Source organism: Octopus sinensis, linkage group LG2 (genome assembly GCF_006345805.1).
Source record: "Octopus sinensis linkage group LG2, ASM634580v1, whole genome shotgun sequence".
Lineage (NCBI taxonomy): Eukaryota > Metazoa > Mollusca > Cephalopoda > Octopoda > Octopodidae > Octopus > Octopus sinensis.
This window is the reverse complement of record NC_042998.1, coordinates 5,186,474-5,210,771: the sequence shown is the minus strand read 5'-3', so window position 1 is coordinate 5,210,771 and position 24,298 is coordinate 5,186,474.

The window sequence follows — 24,298 nt, the reverse complement described above, 5'->3', positions numbered from 1 at the left end:
TATTCATGATTTTCTCATTTATTAATATTCTTTTTATGCAAATATGCGGATCAGTGTATTTGTAGTTGCCAATACATTACATGCACTTGCTTCAATTCCTCTATTTATATGTGTGTATTCTGCAAAAACATGCATTTTCATCATTATATTCCGCTTGATAACATGGAGTTAGTTAGCCAATATAGCCAAACCAGGTCATATATTTTAATTTCAGCATTCTTTTATTTTTTAAAAAAATCTAATTTCCTATTAAATTTTCCAGAGTGTATCATTGTCTTTTTGGTCATGAGTTCTCGTATGGGGAAAAAAATTCTATCCTATTATTATTCTTGACATTTAGAAATGTATTTCCTGAGTCTTTGTATGCATGCCTTGCTGATGCATACGTCTATTGAATTGATTTGTAGGAATCATTGTCAAAAGGAGGATGTATGTTTGTATGTGCATGCGTATCCGTTTGTGTATGTGTGTGCCTTTCAGATAGTGCAAGCGTGTTCCTGTAAGTTTTAGAGATGGTGTATTTAGAAATTATGGTGGCAATTTAAAAACTTAACCTGTTACGCTAAAAATTACATAATTTCATGTGCCAACTGCAAATTCATTGTTTTAGCTTACTTTTAAAGTGTAGATTTTACAATCATAAACAAATTTTCTGTATTCAATTTTATATCTACTTATTTTGTGTTGGTATTTTTATTTATGTTCAATTAATATTACATGGCACTGTGAAACATCTGAGAAACTTTACAACGCATTATTGAATGCACCCTTCCTTTCATAGATGAAGCATTTTTGAAAGTAAATTATTCCATAGTGCTAGTTCAGAAAACAGCTCCACCACAATGACTACCAGTTAGTTGTGTACAAGGAGAACACCTTTATTTGGTTACTTGAACTGCTAAATATCGCAGTCAAATCTCAACTTATCTCAACACAGGTTAACTAAGCTATAGTTATTAATTTTAGATTTACTCCCTTGAAGCCATTAAAAATTTGAACTGTTCGACAATATGTTAAATTGTAAAACAGCAAGCACCAGACGTCATATTCTGTCTTTCAGGAAATCTTTATATATAAAAGTAAGGTTGTGTGTCTGTCTCTAACGATTTAGATTCCTAACTACTCCCACATTTTGCGGTGCAGTTTAACCAAAACCGGGTATCTTATAGTCGTGATTCATATCGAGCCCTTCTGGGTATTAGCGTGCGTCTACGATGAGTCTACGATTTAAAAAAAAATTACCATAATTTTTTCCATTTTAATGCATTTTTTCGCTATTATATAAGGGAAGTAACTCTCTAAAAATGTCTACAATGAGTCAACGATTTAAAAAAAATTTACCATAATTTTTTTCCATTTTTAATGCATTTTTTTGCTATTTTTTGGCTATAACTCTCTAAAAATGCTTATATAGTTATTTCCCTTACAAACCCGAGCAACGCCGGGCGATACTGCTCGTATATCTTAAACAAAAACAGAAAAAAGATACATATGACAATGCAATTACCGATATAGAAAGTTGCTAAGATAATCACAGACTGTAAGCCCTTTATCATAGTTCACTTAGATCTAGACTGACTGACATAAACTTAAGCATCAACGGCAACAAAAACTAGCGGTAACACAAAATGAGCATTATATGAATCTTTCTTTTCCTAACTTTAGCTTCTTTCCTTTTGATTTGCCACATAGATCACACGAATTCTTGTCTGTCTCCTCTTCTATCTTTTCTCCTGTCAAAGCTTGTTCCTGCAGCGTTCGCCAACTCACCTCGTTATGATTTAGCAGCCCCTGTTTTTGTTACCGACTTTGACCCTCCACAAATCCCAAATTCTATTTTGCTTTGCGGCAGCAACTGTTTTCCCGAAGACACATCTTGTCGTAATTGCTCGAAATGTGGAATAGATAAACAGCCGACAACTGATGAAAGGTCGTTCTTTATGTTACTTGTCTTGTTTTCCTTTCGTTTCTCTCGTTGTTTTCATACCCAAGTTTGCCTTCGTATTTCATGTTGTTTACGTTTTATGACGTCCTGTACCCATATATGCATATGTATATACATATATATGTAAGTATGTACATATATGTTGCATATATGCAATATATATATGCATATTTATATATGCATATATATATATAATATATGCATATTTAATATATATATATGCATATATATATATTATATATATATATGCATATAATATATATATTATATATATGCCTATATATATATATAATATATATAATATGCATATATATATATATATTATATGCATATATATATATATATATATATATATATATATGCATATATATATATATAATATGCAATATATATATATATATATATATATATATATATCTATATATATATATATATATATATATATATATGCATTATACTTTGATACTTTGATACTTTGATAGGTTTCGGCCATTATTGGCCCAGGCCATGTCCTAACTTATAGCACCACCTGGTGAAGTCTTTCAAGTCAGAATTTTGGCACTATGGCCCACTCAGTAGAGAGTTATTGTTTACAGAGACATATCCGGTGTAGGGGGTTTATCCGGGATTTCTTGAAGGAATCTGTCCAAAGACTTCTTGAACCCTATAGGGTCAGTTTCTGTTTTAATGTGTTTTTGGTGTAATGTTAAAGAGCGGGGCCAATTGAGGTGAAATAATTGTGCCGTATGTTGTTATGAGATGAGAGTGCGATTTTTGTTTTGGGCGGATGGCACGGGCCCAAGCCTTGGATGTACCTTAAAGGTGATGCCAACATCATTTGGGCAATGCTGATGGAATATTTTCCACATCATGCAGATGATGTAGCGCTCACGACGACGTTGAGAGAATAGAGTTTTAGCTTTTCTAGTCGACCCCCATAGTCGAGGCCTGTCATGCCATCTATCTTTTTTGTTTTGCCCTTTGAGGTGCTTCAACTTTTATGATACCTTGTATTGTGTGGGGAGACCACAGTGGACAACAGTATTCAAGGTGGGGTCGGGCAAAAGTGGAGAAGAGAGGATAATGGTGTGGATATCTCTCGACTGGAAAGTTCTGAGAATCCAGGAACACATTCTGCGGGCCATGTCAACTAGGTGTTTTATATGAGTGGCCCAGCTTACGTTGTTGTCCACAATTACTCCCAAGTCTCTGATGTTGTTGGACGCCGCGAGAGTTTCACCTGAAGGAAGGGAGTATGGGAGTTTCAGGGCATCCTCTTTTCCAAAGTGGATTAGCTCAAATTTATCCTCGTTCAGCAGCATATTGTTTTTTTTTTCTGCCCATTGGATAACAGCCAGTAGATCTGACTGAAGGCATGTCCGGTCACTCGCCTCATTTATGACCTTCTGTAGCTTGGAGTCATCTGCAAAGATTTTTATGTTGCTGTGCTTGATGATGTCATTAATGTCATTAATGTAAATGATGAAAAGAAGTGGGCCAGCACAGTGCCTTGCGGAACGCCACTACTGACTTTGGCTGGGCTTGATTTTACCCCTTCAACTACAACATGTTGAGATCTGTCTGTCAGGAAACACTTGATCCATTTCATTAACTTTCCAGAGACACCAATGTTGGATATTTTTTCAATAGGATCTTGTGATCGACCCTGTCGAAGGCCTTACTGAAATCAAGGTAGATGACATCGGTGTTGGAGCCCTCTCCCAAAGCTCTCAAAATGTCCTCAAAGTGATGCAGGAGCTGCGTTAGGCAGTCCCTTCCATTACGGAACCCATGTTGGTTGGAGATCAGCCATCTGTTGCTTTCCAGAAATTGGGTTATTCGAGATCTCACCACCCTCTCAAATACCTTGATGATATGAGAGGTGAGTGAGATCGGACGGTAATTCACTGCAAGGGACTTGTTTCCCTTTTTGAAAACTGGGACAACAGACTGGGACAGAAGGTTTTTTGGAATATAGCCAGCATCCAGTGAGTTTCTCCACAGATTAGCAAGGGGAGATGCAAGTTGGTGTCGACACACCTTCAGGACACAAGCAAGGAACCTATCGGGGCCTACTGCTGAATTGTGTTTTATTTTCGTTTATCGCCGCTAAGACATCAGTGGCACTAACGTTATGTCCGATATAGTGTGTTGGGGGTTGACATCACTGATACAGCCCAGATCGGCCATATCAGGATTGCTGAAAACAGAGCAGTATTGTTTCTGCAGTATCTCGGCCATGGATTTGGCATTATCTTGGAGAGTGCCAGTTTCGTCAATTAGAGGGCCTACAGTGGAGACAGTGACCCTGCGTTTCCTCGCAAATGAAAAGAACACTTTGGGGTTGAGTTTGATTTTTTCAATGGCCCACTTCTCCTCAGCTGATCTTTGGTTATTGATGAGGGTCTTCATGCATTGTTGGAGGTTATATTTTTTGGATTCAAGCAGTGCGATAGCCGTCGAATGTGTGTGTTGCTGTTGGCAGTACTTTAGTTTGTTAATTTTTGTTTGTTCTTTTTATTTTTCTGATAATGTTTTTTCTGTTTTGGGGATTCTGCACTTTTTTGTTCACAGGTCTTGGTGGGAGTGTTTGCACATATGTCTGTGACGGTGTCTACAAAGATCTGCCAAGATGTTTTATGGTTGGTGGAGATGTGTGTATGTGTAAAGGACCAGTCAACATTTGATAGCTCGTTCCTGATTGCATCCCAGTTGGCTTTATGGAGATCCATGTTTTCAAATGGGTGGGCTGGAGGAAGGTCACTAGGATTAGCTTTCGGCTGGTGGAATTTCATGTTACAGAGAACCATGTCATGGTCTGAAAGAAGGGTTTTTTCCACTGTAACGTTATGTATAGTGTTAGTGTGGTTACTAAACACTAGGTCCAAAATGTTCTGATGTCTTGTTGGTGCAAGGACAAGTTGGGACAAGAAAAACTCATTCGTAAGTCGAAAAGTGACTCTGCTGCTTCTTTGTCAGCGGTTGAGGCGGAGTGCTTGGTTTCAAACAGTTTGTAGTCCAGTCAACACAGGGTAGATTGAAGTCTCCCATCATGAGTATGTTGCTAGAATGGCACTGTTGAATAAAGCACTTAATGCTGTTGAGGCATTCTTTAAAGCACAGTATGGGTGTTTGGGGCGGCCTATAGAGCCCAATTACTGTCAGGTCATTGGCTTTGTTTGTGCACGGTGACTGATTCACAGTAGCCGTTGGAGAATATACTATTTCCATCTGCCGTAAATGAATCATGCAGGAAAATGGCAGTTCCACCCTTCCTCCTGCCGATACGATCCGCGCGGATGGTTGTGAAATTCTTCACTCTCACTTCGGCTTCCAAGTGGGAGTTGTCAAGGTGGGTCTCAGTGAGAATGAAGAAAGGGATGTTGTGTGAATGGTTACCAACCCAGTCTTCAATGAATTGACCTTCCATTTTTGTGCATTGATGGAAGGGCTGACACCTTGTGCATTGAGTAGGAATGTGGAGGTTAGTGTAGTGGCTGGTTTTGACTGTTGCAGGGGGCTTGGATTTTTTGTGTGTGTTAGTGGCAGCAATGTGGGGAATTGGTGCACTGGGGTAATAGCATAGGATGGTGTTGAGTGATGGCTAGAATGTTTTTGTGTATCTCTTTGCCATGTTCAACATGGCTAAAAAAGAATTTTCCTGCTTAGGGAGCAGTTTTTTGGCTGGAGGTGTGGTTGCACTGTTGGATAGGGTTTAGTTTCCACTTTGTTGTTGTTGTTTTTGTGTCTTCCTGAAAAGACTGGACCAGCATTACTGCAGCATGGTGTGTTTCTATTTTTTGTTATTCAGGTTTGTGTGTTGGCTTGAGGCCCCGTTTCTGTTTGTGCGTCGGGTCCCTGGAAGATGAGGGAAGGGACGGTCACTCAGTAGACATGTTCTCTCACGTTGGGAATACCGGCAGATTTTGGGACTCCGAGTTGTGTGTTTTGAATTTCGATTTACTATTTGGTGGTGTTGATGTTATTGTGGGATGCGTGCTTTGGCCTGGCCGGTAGTGCGTCTATATATATATATATATATATATATATATATATATATATATATATATATATATATATATATATATGCATATATATATATATATATATATATATATATGCATATATATATATATATATATATATATATATATATGTATATATGCATATATATATATATAATATATATATATATATATATATATGCATATATATATATATATATATTATATATATATATATATGCATATATATATATATATGTACCAAAAAATAAGCAACAAGAATGGAACCGGTAATTTAGTACAATTGTTTCATACTATAACAATTTATTAAAGCTGCAAATATTACAGCAAATATAATATGTCAAGTAATCTTCAGCTAATTTCATATAGGTTTTCCAATAATGTAAAGTTCTCAAATCAATTAGTAACATCCTAGAGAAGGTAAATATACCGATAAAGTTGTAGATGTGAGTTTCAGGAACTTGAAGTAAGATGCCATATATATATATATATATATATATATAATATATATATATATATATATATATACATGTGCACGCGCGTGTATGTATGCGTGCGCGTCTTTGTGTCTGTGTTAATCCCCTCCACACCGCTTGACAACTGGTGTTGGTGTGTCTATGTTCACCTTAACTAAGCGGTTCGGCAAAAGACGACCGATAAAATAAGTACTAGGCTTAAAAGAAAAGTCCTGAGGCCGATTTGTTCGGCTGAAGCCCTCAAGGTGGTGCCCTAGTATGGCCGCAGTCAAATGAGTGAAACAAGTAAAAGATAAAATATTAAGATATATTTCCTGAAAGACAGAATATGGCGTCTGATGATTGCTGTTTTACAATTTAACATATTGCCGAGCAGTTTATAATCTTTAATGGCTTCAAGGGAGTAAATCTAACATTAATATCTATAGCTTAGTTATGCTATGTTGATGTAGAATTCTTTTGTTACGTTCGGTTATACAACGTGAGGGCGAACACTATCGGCCGACTGGTGCTTCAGAGAAGTCCTGCCTAACCGAAAGCCCCTTCACTGCAGACCAGCTCACTAGCGAAAGGTAAAGTCGACTTCGGTGAAATATGAACTCAGGACGTAATGCTAGACGAAATGCCGCTAAGCCTCTTGTCCGGCGCGCTGGCGATTCTGACAGTCACCGCCTTACAACAAGTAATGTTAAGATTTAAATATATATATATATATATTTCACCATAGACTCTAATTTCTGTTATTTATTTAGGAATACAATTTTTAGTACACTTCATTTTTAAGATGGTAAGATTATCCTTTAGGGAGATCTACCTGTTATTTTTTGTCGGTTGATTTACAGGTGACGGAGCGCTCGTTAGCGTAGTAAGAAATAAGTTATGAATCCCGGTAAAGATCATGTTTTGTTGTTTTACTGAGTCTACTAATAAAATTTACATGAATAATCCGCTTTTTGAAATATTCAACTACCATACCTAAGCACTTAATTCATATTCTCTACTTCATATTCCTATAATTAAACGGTCAAAGTTATTTATTGATCTAAATCTACAAAGTAAGATTTATGAATTACAGTGAGAGGTTTTGGCAGGGGAAATCAAAGCAGACTTGTTAGTTTTCATGAAAGTTTGACAAAAGCTATATCCTCTCAGGAAATATGCAAACACAGCATAAAGATATAAATCTCGGTAGACTTTCAATCCATAATTAACAAGTGGAATATCTAAATCTATATTCAATTAATCTTTTCAATTTTAACACAGCAATATTACTATCGTTGCTTTATGATATATTAGGATTTTCCAGAAAATTGTGATGTCATTTATCAAGCGTTAAACTCTTCTTTATCATTTCACATTTTCTCTATTTATACATCTCAAATTAATTTTTACTAACAAGCATACATACATATGCACACATCCCTCCAGCTCTCCCTTCCGCTCTCTCTCTCTCTCTGTATATCTGTCTATCTATCTATCTATCTATCTATCTATCTATTATCTATCTATCTATATATATATATATCTATATATATATATTATATATATATATATTATATATATATTATATATATATATATATATATGTATATATATATATATATATATAATATATATATGACACGAGTTCCGGGCTCAGCTGGCTCCGGCTGACAGTACCCGGTATGGGCCCCTATCCAGGGTTACGGAAAGGAGACAACCTTCAATGAAATCCGGAGTGGAGCCCCGAAGGCCGTCTAGTGTTCGATTCGACACTCTTCCGGCAGCTCCTGCAACCAAGCTGGTGCCAAACGTAATGCACTGCACTCCACCGGACTACATCAGCAAGGTCGAGAGAGGAAACCTGACGATTGGGCTACCCAGGACTTTCTTATCTATAGCCCAGGCCTGCGCAAAACTGGAGAGGACACTTCAGTGCTGCTGTAAAAAGCTGCAGAAACGACACGGGAGGTAACAGTTACGAGTGATAAGTCCATTCAGATTGGCGTAAAATATGAACGCTACGGGTTACCTCTGCCGGTGGGAGGGACTTCCGTGTCCTATTGGTTAGCTACTGCCCACCTCAAGCTGGGCAGCCCCCAGTTAATAAGGTGCTGACCCGCCACAAGCCGCCTGTTCCATTGGGTGCTTGGAGCTAAGAGTACGACTCGAAAAGCGGCCTGCAACCTCTGCACCAGGCAAGCAACTAAAATTCAAGAAAACACCAGTTCTGCAGTTGGCAAGCTGGAATGTCAGGACCATGTGTCCTGGAATATCTGACGATCTTCTCAGTATTGAAGACACAAGGAAAACGGCCATCATTGACCGTGAACTAAAGAGGCTCAACATAGATATTGCTGGGCTGCAGGAGACAAGACTTCCCTCAAACGGCAGACTCAAAGAGCAGGACTTCACCTTCTTTTGGCAGGGAAGAGATCCAGAAGAACCTCGTCAACATGGCGTTGGCTTTGCAGTGAGAAACTCACTACTCTCCTCAATAGAACCACCATCGGGAGGCACTGAGCGTATCCTCTCACTGCGCCTCTCGACTTCTTCTGGCTCAGTACATCTACTCAGCATCTATGCTCCCACTCTCTACAGCTCAGAGGAGACCAAGGACCAGTTCTACAAAGATCTCAACTGTGTCCTAGAAAATATACCAACGACTGAAAATATCTACCTTCTAGGGGATTTTAACGCTCGCGTGGGATCTGACCATGATTCGTGGCCCATTTGTGTTGGACACTTTGGTATTGGCAACATGAATGACAATGATCAGAGACTACTCGAATTCTGCACATACCACACCCTGTGCATCACAAACACATTCTTTACCAGCAAGCCATCCCACAAGGCATCCTGGAGACATCCAAGATCTCACCACTGGCATCAGCTGGATCATTATTACACGGAGATCCTTTCTGAGTTCCACTCTATTGACCCCGCAGTTACCACAGTGCGGATTGTGACACAGACCACTCACTAATTAGAAGCAGGGTGAGGATTCTCCCTAAAAAAGTCCATCGCTTCAAGAAAGTGGGCCGACCACGCATCAACACCGCCAGAACCTCGGACCCTATACTGCGAAAATGTTTTGCTGCTTCTATCACGGTTGCCCTCAGTAGCTGCCCAACCTCCTCTGCTGAAAGTAGGTGGGACTATATCAGGGAAGCCTTGTATACGACATCATTGGATACTTTCGGCATGAGAGAAAGGCAAAACCCAGATTGGTTCAATGCTGGGCTCTCAGAGCTGGAGCCAGTATCGAAGCAAAGCGTGCAGCTCTGGTGCAATACAAGAGTGACTCTTCTACAAAGTCACTCGAGGAACTCAGAAAGGCACGAAATAAAACCCAACTGACAGCCAGATGCTGTGCAAATAGGTATTGGCAGGAAATCTGTCAGAGTATCCAGTCAGCTGCTGACAGGGGCGACACCCGTGGATGTATGCTGTTTGAAGAAGGCCCTCGGTCCATCCGCAACCAAGTCAGCCCCTCTGAAATCAACTACTGGAGATCTCATCTGGGATCAAGGCAAGCAAATGGATAGATGGTGGAGCACTACCAGGATCTCTACTCACGGGAGACTACAGTGGCTGAGGCTGCAGTCGAGAGTGTCAAGATCTTGCCAGTCATGTGCGAACTTGACATCCGCCATCTATAGCAGAGCTCACCAAGGCTGTTGACTCCCTAGCAAGAAATAAGGCTCCGGGAAAAGACGGCATCCCCCAGAGATCATCAAAGCCGGCAAAAACACCATCCTGCTTCGCACCTTCATGAGCTTCTGTGTCAGTGCTGGGAAGAGGGTACAGTCCCTCAGGATATGCGGGATGCCAACATCATTACGCTCTACAAAAACAAAGGTGACCGTGGTGATTGTAACAATTACCGTGGTATATCCCTTCTAAGCACTGTTGGAAAGACCTTTGCCCGCGTTATCCTGGCCAGGCTACAACTACTTGCTTCTCGAATCTATCCGAATCGCAGTGTGGCTTTAGAAGAAGCAGATCAACTATCGATATGATATTCTCCATACGCCAACTTCAGGAGAAGTCCAGAGAGCAAAAATGCCATTATATATGGCCTTCATTGATCTAACAAAGGCTTTTGACTCGGTAAGCAGAACAGGCCTCTCTCCCTCCTGCTCCAAAAATCGGATGTCCCACCAAGCTGCTGAGGATCATCAAGTCTTTCCATGATGACATGCAAGGCACCATACAGCACAACGGTTCAACATCAGCCGCCTTCCAAATAAAAAACGGGGTAAAGCAAGGCTGTGTCCTCGCTCCTACATTGTTTGGCATCTTCTTCTCACTCTTGCTGTCACATGCCTTTCAGACTCAGACATCAGATGATGGAGTGTTTCTGCACAGTAGAAGTGACGGGAAACTGTTCAATCTCTCGCGCCTGCGTGCCAAGACTAAAATCAGAAGCGTCCTGATCAAGGAGATGTTATTTGCTGATGATGCCGCTCTGGTAACACACACAGAAGAAGCCCTCCAAAGGCTCATTAACTGTTTTGAGCAAGCATGTAACGACTTTGGCTTAGCTATCAGCCTTAAGAAGACCAACATCATGGGCCAGGCTACATCGGACATCCCAAACATACATATTGGAGACCACAGATTACAAGAGGTGGAGAAGTATACCTATCTGGGGTCTACCGTCACCTACAACCTATCCCTTGACGCTGAGCTCAATATACGCATTGGCAAGGCAGCTGCTGCGATGGCCCAACTCTCCAAACGGGCTTGGGACAATAAGCTGACAAAGACCACAAAAATGAAGATCTACCAGGCATGTGTACTCAGCACTCTACTGTATGGAAGCGAGACCTGGACGCTATACACACGCCAAGAGCGTCGCCTAAACATCTTTCACCTGCGCTGCCTCCGAAAAATCCTCCACATCAAATGGCAGAATCATATCCCCAACAAAGATGTCCTCAGGCAAGCAGGAATACCAAGCATGTTTGCACTCCTCACACAAAGACGTATGAGATGGCTTGGGCATGTTAGCCGTATGAAAGATGGCAGAATCCCAAGGACATACTCTACGGAGAGCTTGCTAGGGGTACTAGGTCTGTGGGAGACCGATCTTACGTTACAAGGATGTTTGCAAAAGGGATATGAAGGCCTGCAACATCAACATTAGCGGTTGGGAGGCAGTCGCCGGCAACCGTGGAGAATGGCGACGTACAGTAAAAGAGGGTATACAGAGGAGTGACAGAAAGAGAGAGGAGAAATGGAAAGAAAGGAAGAGACATAAACAAGAGACCATGGCACTACAACCAGCCAGGAACAGTCTTCGCTACATTTGCAGTACCTGCCAGAGGGAGTGTTTGTCCAGGATAGGACTACACAGCCACAGCAAGAAATGTAACAGGAAATAAAATATAACAGCCGGACTAGACCTAGAAAAAAAAATGCGCAACTCCATTGTCTCCCGAGACAGAAAGGATGCCAAACACATATATACATTTCACTGTAAATAAACATATTCGCAGAGGCTTGGTAAGTAACACCACCAGCGGGGACACGCTACCCTGAACTGATGACGGGCAATACCCAGAAACATGCATGTATTCAGGTTGCTAGTCCTGGCTGGTGGAGGTGCTTGCCTCCCCTTTGCGAATATAAGGACACAGGAAATGTGTCGAAGCCGACAAGAAACGTCGATGCTTCCTAGGGCTATATAACGGTGGTGTAATTCCCTCTACGGGACTATCACATTATGTTGACTTTATACAACCACTCTATCTCTCCACCACCGCTCATGTCTCGTTGAGACATTTAGAATTCAATATTTCTATATATAGATATATATATATATATATATATATATATATATATAATATATATTATATTATATATATATATGTAGTTAATCCAAACAAAAAAGCACAAAAAAACACAACAACTCGAGGACGTGGAACAAATATAGTATTATTGGACGCTCAGGAAAGAAGGGGTTTAACGTTTCGAGCGGAGCTCTTCGTCGGAAAGATCCAGAGAAGGGAAGACAGAGGAAAAAAAATCGCCAACGGTACACACGAGGTCAATTGTCATTAAATATGACAGAGGAGGTTAGAACACGTGCAATGCTAGAAATAAGAGCTAAAGTACTCTCATGCTGCAGTTAACGTTCATAATTGTATACATTCATACTGACAGCGATCTTAAACGGCCGAAATCGACAGACTTATCATCGAAAATTTCGGCTTTAAGACCGAACCCTCTTCAGTAGTGTCGGCACCACACACCAGATTCCGGATGAGATCGTCACAAGTATATATGCCTACTCCATAGAAATTTATGGAGGATTTAGCGAATAGCTTACGTGTATACGTGTCTAGGACATTTACCTCTCACGGACAATAACCCCACAATAACAATTACCCCTAAGGGCAACAGATCATGATTTAAAACTTATGAATATATTGGAGAAGGGGTAATTGTCCTGGTGGGGTAATTGTCCTGATACGGTGAATACAATTAATTAAACTAGGCATCAGTTTTCTTTCTGATGATACATTGCTAAACAGCTGCCTATTTTAATTCATATATATATATATAATATATATATATATATATATATATATATACATATATATATATAATAAAAGGCTTCCAAATAAGGAAGCGTTGTGCTAGAAACACAAAAAGGGATAAATTCATGAAAGGAAAGAAAATTAAAAACATTTACCATCTCAGCTATATCCAGACCGAACGGTTTTGACCTATTTTTAGCAAACACACAGCTAAAAAGAGGTAGAAACCGTTCGGTCTGGGATATAGCTGAGATGGTAAATGTTTTTAATTTTCTTTCCTTTCATGAATTTATCCCTTTTTGTGCTTCTAGCACTACGCTTCCTTATTTGGAAGATTTTTATTATATTTCGATACGAAAAATATATAGTCTAATGACTAACTCGTCTTTTGTGCTAGGCCACTGGTAATAATAATTTATTTTATTACCCTATTTGATTTTATATATATATATATATATATATATATATATATATGTATATATGTACTCTTTTACTCTTTTATATATACTCTCTTATACATTTCGTTTTTGGATTTAGTTTGCAAGATTCTTTATGAGAGTGAAGACTATTGAAAAGGTTGTAAGATTCAACAAAAATTTTTTGGAAAATAAAAATAAGAAATAAGTGAAAATTTTACCGCTGAGTGTGTTAAATCATAAGACACAAAATAAAAATGACTCTCCCCAGACACAACAGAATATATATATATATATACAAGAAATAATTCAGATTCCGTTGAATTAGGTACTGAAGTTGAAGCAGCAAATCAGTCTGGTGTTGAACGGGAATATGACCGAAATAAGGAATATTGACAGGAAAATCCATAAGCTGCTGACTTACAATAAGATGAACCGCACAAAGTCAGACGCAGATCGTCTTTACCTACACAGAGCTCAAGTAGGTCGAGTCTTGATCCAATTTGAAATCGCCTACAAAACCGCCACAATTGGACTGGTAAAATATCTTGAAACATCTAATGACTGGATGCTAAGACTCGTTGAAAACCACGAAAGACGTAAGAAATTTCATTCTTTCATGAAGGAGAGCAAACAAGTTTCAAGTGAGTTTATGTACAATTCCCAGGTTGAACAACATGAGGGAGGTGCAGTACTTGCAGTTGCAAAGAAGGTGAAATCAATAGCAAAGTAAAATACGCTTGAACAATTGTCTAATAGGTGGGAACAAAAACCTTTGCATGGCAAATGTGTGACCCGTATCAAACAAGCTGATGTATACCAGACGCACACCCATCAGTGGCTGTGGAACTCAGGGCTAAAGGCAGATAGTGAAGGCTCCATCTTGGCCGCCCAAGATCAGAGCATTTTTACCCGGAACTATCAAGCCAATGTGATGAAATATGGTGTAGACTCAAAGTGCCGATACTGCAATGGTAGGATAGAAATAGTCGACCACCTAATCTCTGGATGTAAGATTTTAGCACCTGTAGAGTACCAATCAGGACATGACAGAGTTGGCCAATATCTACATTGGAAAATGTGTCGACATTATAAAATCAAAACTGCTGACAAATGGTACAAGCACCACCCTGAGGCTGTAACTGAGAGAGGAAATATAACTATTCTTTGGGACTTCCTAGTATGTACAGATCGGACCATCAAGGCAAATAAACCAGATATTGTTGTGGAAGACCAAAACAATTAAGTATGTGTATTAATTGACATAAGCATTCCCTGTAACCATTTCTCAGAAAAAGAATTTGATAAGCTTAGAAAATATAAAGATTTTCTAATCCAAATCGAAAAGATGTGGTATCTCAAGATGGTTACAATATCAGTGATCGTAGGAGCACTTGGAATGATAAAAAAAAAAACTGAAATTATTTAATAATGATTCCTGGCTTACCATCAATGTAGGAAATGCAAAATATTGCCTTAACTGGGACGTCACACGTAGTGTGAAGAGCATTGTCGCTGTGAATAGTCTGTCCTTTTCCCTCTTTATTTTATTTGTTTACTTTTCTATTTTTTCATTTTTTCATTTTTCTCTCTGTCTTCCTCTTTTTGTGTATCACATGACACTGTAAATGAACAATCTGATGTGTTTGTTTTAAAGGCCTACCATTGTATATAGTACGTTTCTCTGCCTTAGGTGTCAGGAAGACATTCAGTAACACATGGAAACAGGATTGAAAGAAGTTGCTAATGAAAATAATAATAATAATTATAATGATGATGATGATGAAATACAAAAGATATGACATCTTAAAACGAGAACGGTTCCTGTTATTGTAGGTGCCCTATTTATGATAAAAAAAAAGGATTGTCAGAGACATCTAGATAAATCCCCAGGAGAACCTGTCTCAGAGAAATCCAAAAGATTGTCCTGACAAGTACTGGCCACATCTTTAGAAATACGCTATCCATTTAAATGTTTGTGTTCTATTACTTGAAGATATTTCGCTACCAACCCCACAAGCTTTCAGTCGTACTATAACGTCTCTTACCCTTCACTCACCCCAGGACGCTGGGTGTGTTCCCAACAAGTTACTGTAACAAGCATGTGATTAAAAGTAAAATAATAATAATAATAATAATAATATAATAATAATAATAATGATAATGATAATGATGATGATGATGATGATGATGATGATGATGATAAGCAACTCCATGGTAACTCCAATCTCCGTGAACTGCAAAAGATAACCATGAGAGGTACAGCCCATATACTACGGAATGCAATCTCTATCTAAAACGAAATAAATGTGGTGATAATTTTAGCATGCGCAGCAAAATTAAAGTGCTCCTTGCTATTTCTTGGCCTCCGGAAGATGCCCGGTACTAAGGCAGCGGAAAAAAAGTTACAATGAAAGCAACCCTAAAAATAATAATAATAATTATAATGATGATGATGATGAAATACAAAAGATATGACATCTTAAAACGAGAACGGTTCCTGTTATTGTAGGTGCCCTATTTATGATAAAAAAAAAGGATTGTCAGAGACATCTAGATAAATCCCCAGGAGAACCTGTCTCAGAGAAATCCAAAAGATTGTCCTGACAAGTACTGGCCACATCTTTAGAAATACGCTATCCATTTAAATGTTTGTGTTCTATTACTTGAAGATATTTCGCTACCAACCCCACAAGCTTTCAGTCGTACTATAACGTCTCTTACCCTTCACTCACCCCAGGACGCTGGGTGTGTTCCCAACAAGTTACTGTAACAAGCATGTGATTAAAAGTAAAATAATAATAATAATGATAATAATAATAAAATAATAATAATGATAATGATAATGATGATGATGATGATGATGATGATGATGATGATAAGCAACTCCATGGTAACTCCAATCTCCGTGAACTGCAAAAGATAACCATGAGAGGTACAGCCCATATACTACGGAATGCAATCTCTATCTAAAACGAAATAAATGTGGTGATAATTTTAGCATGCGCAGCAAAATTAAAGTGCTCCTTGCTATTTCTTGGCCTCCGGAAGATGCCCGGTACTAAGGCAGCGGAAAAAAAGTTACAATGAAAGCAAACCATAAAAAATAATAATAATAATAATAATAATAATTATTATTATTATTATTATTATTATTATTATTATTATCATCATCATCATCATATTACTATTATTATTATTATTAATCATCATCAATATTACTATTACTATTATTATTTTATTATTATTATTATTATTATTATTATTATTATCATCATCATCATCAATATTACTATTATTATTATATTATTATTATTATTATTATTATTATTATTATTATTATCATCATCATCATCAATATTACTATTACTATTATTATTATTATTATTATTATTATTATTATTATTATTGTCGTTGTTGTTGTAGGGAATTAGTAATAAGGGTAAACACCTCCGAGGTGACAAGTGATATGAGTTATCCCTATAAATAGGTAAGTACGAGACACTATGAGGGAGTACGTAGTAGGCAGTATGACGTGTTCGCTTTCGTGTCACAGTCTGTTGTAATTTTATTATCTGAAGTTTATTGTTGAATTGCCATTGATTTTTTTTGCATGTTTTCCGTTTTGGGGTTACCTTTGTTTTAAAAATTGTTTAAAAACTATTAGTTTCTTGCGACACATTGTTAGCCTTCACAAGCTTGTTTCTTGTTGGTTTCCCCGTTTGGTGGGATGAAACGTTTTCATCCTGTGTAGGATGTCCTACACAAAATTGATGACAACACATTTTACGAGCTCTGGCTGAGCGAGTATGAGGAGGACTACACAAGGGATTCCGGAGACAGCACGGATGATTATGCGGCCGCGACCCGAACAAGTATGAAACGTTACAACAGCAAGCCTGAGGCAGTCAAGAAGTTCCAGTAGACAATGTGAGACTAAATCCCTTCAGGGTGGTGATGGAAAGAATTAAGAGAAGAGCAATCGCTATCTTTGAAGTCCAGAAAGATAGAGATAGAATCAATAGGGGAAATTGAAAAGGCATTAAAATCTCTTGTGTATAAATTGGTGTTCGTGAAGCGCGGAAGAAAGTTTGGAACGGCGGAGACGCAATTTGTGGCTGAGGGCGATGCCAAGATGGACTCGGCGATTACCCTACAGACAAGTAGATTATCTTTTTTTATCATCATATCTCGGCAAAAGAACGAGGGAAATAATGATAAATGGGTTCAAACTGGAAATCAAACAAATGTGGCTCCTGGCGGCAGCCTTCGTCAACATAAAAGAGTCGGAAAATATTGGAGTTGGAGGAAAACAGTGCCCAGAACTGGTGCGGCAGGGGCGTAAGAGCAGCAATCCAAGCCACACCAACATATATTGATAACATCCTAGAGTTCGTCTTGATACAAGAGTGAAGGTCGCTGTTCAGGGCGAAGTTCCAAAATGCTTCAGGTATAGGAAAAAGGGACACATAAGGAAAATGTGTCCCCATGCACTGCTCTCTCACTCAATAATAATAATAATAACAATAATAATAATTTTCGAAAAAGGCCACGATACAGGCCTCAGTAAATTTCCATAAAAGGCAAAACAACGACGAGAAATGAACTGTATCGTCAGAAAGGGTATGAACGGCTTCATGAACATGTTTCGACCATTCAGTATCGGCAGATATGTAACCAATAGAGCGGTACATATGGAAGTAGGGTCAAAGTCTTGCTAAAAAGTTTTGGTGACGTATCTGTAAGCTTTTCTAAAAGTTATATAAAGATTGGATATTACACTCCAAAGGAGCATGGCCTCAGATGCTACAAACAACGCTGCTTTATTATAAGTGTTCTCTTTTACCTACTTGTTCTATCTAAAACAACTATGAACACTAATCGAATCAGCTAAAATATTATGTCTATTTTATACCGTTAATGCTTTAAATTATCATATACGCAATAACATTTATGTTTTTTAAATTATGGAAACGAATACTATCATTGTAGTCATAATCAAGTTAACACGAAGACTACGAGCCTAACTTCCCATTTTGTGTATCACCAATTATGATTTGAAGACCACCACCAAAATAAACATCAATGCAGTCTGTAATATGTTTGATGCAAACTGGGTGAGAGTGGGATAAAAACATTTATACTAGGGTGAAATTCGAATAACTAAACTTCATAGTAACGGTCACGTCAGGAGCTTTAAATCTGAGTTTGTACGGAAGAGTTAACGGGAAAATGATTATTTTTTTAAAATACAGTGTGGCTTTCTCTAAACCAAAGATTTCTCCTTATCAGGAGATGCCAACGAAAAATAATGTATAAAATAATCAGATCTGTATTAGAAGTTCTAGAACTAAATGGAAAACTAAATAATACTTGCGTTAGATAAAAATTCACTTATAAACAACATTTTCCTTATTGATTCTTTTCAGAATAACTCTCGAAATAAATACAGAAGAGATGAAGAAATTTCAAATAAGTCTATGTTGTTAAACTCTGAATAAAAAAAACAAAAACTTACAAAATACACAAAATAACAAAACTGGAGATTAGGGTGATAATGATGTAAATGCTGTTAAAGAAGCAGAACGGGAAATCTTGAGTAGTTAAGTAAAAAAGATATATATATATATATACACATACATACATATATATATATATATATACACATACATACATATATATATATATATATATACATACATATATATATATATATATATATATATATATATACATATATACATACATACATACATACACACACACACACATATATATATATATATGTATACATATGTATCCATATGACTTGTCAATACAACAAAATAGCTGCACATTGGGAAGATTAGCAGTGTAGATTAACAACACAACTATTGCAAGTTGTAGTTAATGCTAGAATTGTGTAATATCATTCAAGGAGTAGTAGTAAAAAAGAAATTTTTAAGATTTCTCTTTATAGCAGACAACATACAATAGCGGGTATTTATCTATATATTTGGACTGCTTTACTGTAACAGCATAACAATAGTTGGCTATTCAACGCATTATGTTATTTCAAAATAACTATGGAAATGGATATTTTTTCAAATGGTATATTGCATGTTACTCTACTCGTACTCGCAATGACTGTTTGCGTCTTCTTTTTTAGAATTATTCGATATCAACATCTCCCCGCATCATATATATATATATATATATATATATATATATATATGTTTGAGATGCTGAACGATAGATAATCAATAGTAAATCGCAGAGAGACAAAATATAATTCAAATAGAAACATTTATAAGGCTATTTTTATGTTTCAGGTATAACGAATATTGCATATTTACATGTAATCTGAATACACATTTCCATTTTGCTTTGTTATCAGATTTTTTGATGGACAATGTCAGGTATTCCACATGCCAAGCATTGGTTCACTGAATTTTGATGGTTAAATTCACAAGGAACTGTCTGTTCAACGCTGTCTATCACAGGATATTTTCGTTTGAATTCATTGACTTTCTCGTCAACGAGTACACTTTTTTGACGTCGTATAATTGTATATATTGAAGATATATAGAAATTCTCACGCACAGTTCCTATCTACAAAATGATTTCAGTCACAAAGCATTACTCCAAACAATGGTATGATAAAACACAGTATCTCGGCATTATGTGCAGTAGAATGCACGACGGATCACGTAGTAATGAAGTAAACTATCAAATCACACAGTTATAGTAAGCATATTTGGAGTGGAAGCGCATGGCTTAGTGTGTTACACTCACGATCCTAAGATTTTGGGTTCGATTTCTGGACTAGTTTATGCGCTGTGTTCTTGAGTAAAACACTTCATTTCACGTTTCTCCAGTTCTTCAGCTGGCAAAAGTGAGTAATCCTGCGATGGATCGGTGCCCCATCTAGGAGGTGTTAAATACGCCACCGAATATAGAAAAACGGGATTAAGTGCTTATGCTAGAGAAGGGTATTAAAACGCGTTTATTTTTTGTTGAGTGAATATATTTAATTCAGGGAGCATTATATAGATAACTAAATATAATTCGGAGATAACAAATAACAGTTACTAGAAGTGTATTGAGTATATTAATTATTTAATTGCTCAGTTACTCAGTAGCATATTTATCTACGTAGTGAGTAAAGAATCACTCTGGATTTGCCATGTCTGTGTGTGTGTATATATATATATATATATATATATTATATATATATATATATATATATATATATATATATATATATATATATATGTGTATGTGTGTGTGTGTGTGTGTGTGTACATAATGTGCTAATATATGCATGTTTGTCGTGTTTTTATGTGGTGAGTATATGTGTACGTGTGAAATTCTATATGTGTGTTCCATTTTTAAATTGTGCGTTTTTATTATTTCCATGTCTCACTTCGGTTTTCATTACGACACACAAACACACACACACTGCAGTAGCAACATAGATGTAGGTAAAGAGTTATATTTTGGTGGTCGACAAGGTAAGTGAACGGAGTGTTCAAAGATTGATAAATAACTTTTTGTCTGAGGTTTGTCTACAAAATTCACGAATGAACTCCACGAAAGCAAAGTTTAATGCAAGCTAGAATGAACTCTCATGGCGTCTATAAGGATTCCCATAGATCTTTACAGACGTCATTCAATACGTCTGTGTTGGAACGATTTGGCATGAGTTTCGATGATCGTTGTTTGTATTCCAGTTCTTCAATAAAAGGTAACGTGTCCATAAATTATAGTGTTAAGAAACTAAACATTCAAGAAAGAAGTACACACTTAAAATATTATTCAACCGGTAGACTTGACCTGTATTGTGTGATGTACTTGGGTCGTTGAATTGCTGGTACAGTGTAGTCGGAAACGTCGGCACTCCTAATATCCCTTTCATAAAATGTGTCCTTGGAGGTTATGACCCAGGTATCATGCTGTGCATTTTAACTATTCAACATGCACTTTGGTAGAACAATCAGTGAGATATATATGACACGGCATTTTAAGGAGTCTAAGGCAAAATGATGAAAGGAAACATTGCATTTTAAAAGGTTTTAAAATAGAAAATGGGTAATTGGGTACATACTGTATAAAAAATATTGAATAGCATGGTTCTAGAATCAAGCGCATTTAATATATTAAAGATAGATTTATAGTCTAAATTTTCTTCTTTGTACAACATTGAATGGGTTAACTAGCAAACGTCTACGCAGTCATCCGTTCTGTAAGAAATAGCAGCCAAATTTCCGTTAAATCAAATCCCCACCGTATTATGTTGGGACAAACTACAGATAATGAAGTACTGCATACACCTAGCAAAAAGTCTAGATTTTCATGGATTAATTGTACTTAACCAGAGGATTGCTCGACCAAGTCTGACCGAGGATTAAAACAGAAATAACAACAACAAAATAATAGGATAAATATTTTCTCTCTCAATATTATACAATTAAGACTTTCTCAAATAAAAGGAAAAACATCTCTAGCAGAAAACTGATATAAAAGATTTCTAGTGGACCGTATAGAATGAATCAAAAGATATTCTTAAAGAACTTGCCTCACCAAATTTTCTTTTAACTTTCAGACTAAATGAACCCCAAAATGCAACTCTTGTCTCTCTTCAGTGATATAATAAATTGAAAGATGATAAGGAAAATAATATCAAAACTAAAATAAGGAGCTAATATATTAAACGTAGTGAATCCAAACAAAAATCGTTATTCTTATTATCGTGAATAACATCTTCTCATTGCGAGTGCAAATTTCTTCGATAAAAATATCTTTCGTTAACTACATTTGATATGTTAGCTCGCATTTAACTACGCGTTCTTTATGCAAAGAAGGCACTCTTATGAATCTTTTTCTGCTATTTAAGAAGGGAGCTGTTTGATTGGAATGCAAAACACTTAACGACTGAAACACATACTGAGATATTAGGAGACCGAGTATTTACTTGGTTGCTCGACTTCTACAAATAGCAACCATTTCTTTTCTCTATTCACAAAGAAGGACATTAGAGTACATGATCCTCAGTACCCCCACCAAAACAAAAAAAAACCTAGAACGGTCAGCGGATAATCTTTTGAGCATAAGCCTGTTCAAAGAAAACTGAGTCGCAGCGGTATTTACAGTGGACTATACGGGTCATAAACAAGAGGTATACATTTCGTATTTGGTCACGGTGAAATTTGTATATTTAGAAATTATGGTTTGCATATTGATCACGCTATAAAAATTGCTTTCTTTTTATCTCGACACATAGCTGATGTATTGAAAAAAATCAATAAAGATGTTTAAGAAAGTACAAATATAACTTTCTGTTGCTTAGCTTACAATAAAAGGATGAAGGAGAGGTCGATTGTATTGAGTGTAGATTAGCCAAAAAATCAATGAAGACAAACGGAAATTCCATCAAAATGTTAGAGATCTTGCTTCTCTAACATTATTTAGTCCAAACATTATTTGAAGAACAAATTTAAGCATCACCTGATGAAGTTAGTTTAAGAACGTTTGTGTCATACCAATTGAAAAAAACTATACTGCACCTATTTGGTCTTCGTAATTCATATTAAACTAGATGCCCTCAGATTGTTGACGGATAGTTTCTGTATTTGCAAAACTTCTATATACAAAACTGTATCTTGTAAAGGACGATGATTTTTTCTGAAACTATTTGCCTTACCAAGAGAACCTATTAAACGAGAACGAGATGAAGCGTCTGAAGAGCTGTTTTACAAAGCGATAGGTTTTCCATGTAAATTACTATGTAAATTTTCGTTAGATACAGCATGCATTTTAAATTTGTCCCCACTTGGACAAATCATTTATAATCAACTGAGACATTACACTTAAAATTTTCAATGAGATTAGTTCAGGTGATGATGATGAAATATGAAGTAAAAAGAAAATAATTTCATAACTAGAATGAAAACGTCGTGCCAGATATTTAACATGGGCATTCGTATCGTGTAGCGATGGCTTTTAGGGTCTTAAACTTAATCATGAGGTATAGAGCATGCACATGTTAGAAGTTTCAACAATTAATTCTATTGAAGCTAATGTTTTTAATGATATTATTTCATAGTGATTTTGTAATAATGAGAAACTAATTTTGCTTTACTACTCAGAGAAGTATGGTGAATATATATCGACAATAATTTCGATGGACTATTTATGCTATGGGATCCACTAGGCAACGTATAACCGTTCAAGTATTCATTAAGTGGACCAAATTAAAAAAAATAACGCAGTGTAAAATTAAGTGTTTGCCAATTTTTTTTCTACTTAAGTCTGTGAGTGAATTAAATCAAATTCTCCAAGGACAATATTCTGATCTTGTGGAAAGTTGTCAAAAAGAAAAAAAATTAATGGCTCTGTGAATAAATTGCTTTACTGGCAGAAGCAATTTGGAGACATTTTAAAAAGCAATTCATTAGAGAATTGTATTTAAGACTGCTGAGAATATACGAATGGCTTGATTCAAAATTTCAAAATCCAATTTTCAGGCGTTCTATGTATGAAAATACATTACCGTTTTTTTCTTTTGTATTCTATTATTGATCTATCGACCAAATGATGGCAGCGACCCATAAATGTGGAGTAACTATGGGATCATAAAAAATATGCAACATGTGAGAACAACTAAAAATTTAAGGAGTATTGAAATTTATACTAATTGCTGACACAAACCAATAAATTTTTAAGTTGGTTAAATGATCCACAATCTTCCTTTCTAAACGCGTGCCTTAGTGATGGGGAGATTTTTTTTTTTTTAGTGCCAGAGATATATTCAAAACAAAAAAATATACTAAGTGTTAATAAAGTTGAGACAATCAGACCGAAATTAATCAATCATTGAAAATCAATTATGAATTATTGAATGCAGAGAAAGCTTGAAAAGATTTATATG